The sequence below is a fragment of the Rhinoraja longicauda genome, chromosome 9 (genome assembly GCF_053455715.1).
Source record: "Rhinoraja longicauda isolate Sanriku21f chromosome 9, sRhiLon1.1, whole genome shotgun sequence".
Lineage (NCBI taxonomy): Eukaryota > Metazoa > Chordata > Chondrichthyes > Rajiformes > Arhynchobatidae > Rhinoraja > Rhinoraja longicauda.
The window spans coordinates 25,065,666-25,067,358 of NC_135961.1; the positions used below are offsets into that span (position 1 = coordinate 25,065,666).

The 1,693-nt window shown below is 44.4% G+C and overlaps 1 long non-coding RNA gene across 1 annotated transcript in view; it reads right to left on the reverse strand.

The window, feature by feature from the left end:
* Positions 1-1,045, reverse strand: part of LOC144596932 (uncharacterized) — a 41,567-nt gene extending 40,522 nt beyond the window's left edge. The window contains exon 1 of the long non-coding RNA XR_013547665.1: positions 866-1,045. This is a non-coding gene — a long non-coding RNA (uncharacterized LOC144596932). The remainder of the gene's footprint in view (positions 1-865) is intronic.
* Between the last annotated feature and the right edge of the window lie 648 nt (positions 1,046-1,693).

Here is a 1,693-nt window from a genome sequence, read left to right on the forward strand (position 1 = left end):
TCTCTCTCTCTCTCTCTCTCTCTCTCTCTCTCTCTCTCTCTCTCTCTCTCTCTCTCTCTCTCTCTCTCTCTCTCTGCCAGCAAGATCTGCGCTGCTCCTCCACTCTCTTCCCCGGCCCCGTCTCCCTCTAACGCAGCGAAATAAGAACAAACACAAGTGTTGTAGTTGTTGTTCAGAAGCCCAGTGGTGAGCGGCGGCGAGGAGGGTAGTTTCCTTGGGTTTGTTGTTTGCAAGAGGGCGCTGCGATCTCTCGCCTTGTCCCGGCTCTGGGTCGGTGGCGATCCGCTCTCCAGTGAACCTTCGCCGGCAGCTTCTGCCTCCAGTCCCCGCCGCAGCCACCGCCACGGTTCCACGACTCTGGGACAAGTTAAAGAGTCAGCGAGAGTTGAGGGGAACCCGCTGCCTAAAGCAAAAAAAACCTACAAAATCTTCATAGTTTTTGTTAATTAACCATATATACACCAAATTAACAGTTTTGCAAACAGTATTTTCTTACCTATATAGAGATAAACTGGGAAAACGGACAAAACAAAGGTTTGTATACATGGAGCAGATTAGCTGGTGACAATTCTATGCCCTCGCGACCTATGACCTGCGCATGCTCAGTCGGAATACCGAACTCGCTTATCGGAATTGGTTTGGAGTGAAAATTTACTCGTAAGAATTTTCACATTCCCTGAAAACTTGCGAGTAAAATCATTTGGATCAGATTGATGTGGACATTTCCAGGTTACTTCTTGGAACTTACAAATATCATGCATTCTTAAATAAAGCAAATTTAAAAAAATGATTTATCACTACCTCCTTCTAGTGAATGAGGCTGGGGGCAACAAATGACAGCGCACACTGACAGTTCACTGAATACCTTATTCTTGGTGACCCCATGAAATTCCCTGGAACCTGGGCCTTCGAACCGTGAGTGGCATCTTTGTACAAACAGGCAGCTTGTCGACCCGGTTGTATGATATAATCTTGGCAAGATTTGTTTACAGCTCTCAGTACGCAGCTTGTGGTTCGATCCAGTTGGCACATGTCTTCATCAAACCCAGCAAAATAAATAAATACATTATGGAGGCATCCGGCAATCTTTCAATTCGTCAGGTCACTTTCGAGTATTTGCTGTAGTTTCCATAGGAACAAAATTACCTTCATTTCAACCGTCTCTGCGCTGCAAGGTATTCAATTCACCATGTAGAAAGAATCCTTTACAGCATTTGGTTCTCTTGTTTTACACTGAAGGAGACAGTCTCTAGCTGCACAATATAAAGTATGTAGGAAGATAGTGAGTAGTATGGAGGAACAAAGGGACATTGGAATGTATGTCCACGGATCCTTAAACATAGCAAGGTGGTTCAAAAAGGTAGTCAGGGAAACATATGGGATCCTATCACTTATTAGCGAGGCTACAGAATGAAAGAAAAAGAAGAATATGCTGGAACTGTACACAACATGTGAAGTTGTGACCAAAAATGTTGATGAGGGCAGAGCTGTAGACATTGTATATATGGATTTCAGTGAGCCATTCTACAAGATTTCTCATTGTAGGCTGCTCTGGAAAATTAGATTGCATGGGATCCAAGGAGGGATAGCTGAATGGATAGAAAATTGGCTTTGTGAAAGGGAGGGTGGTGGTGGAAAGTTGTTTTTCTGACTATGTGACTAGTCCTGTGACTAGTGGTGTGCCTCAGGGTTG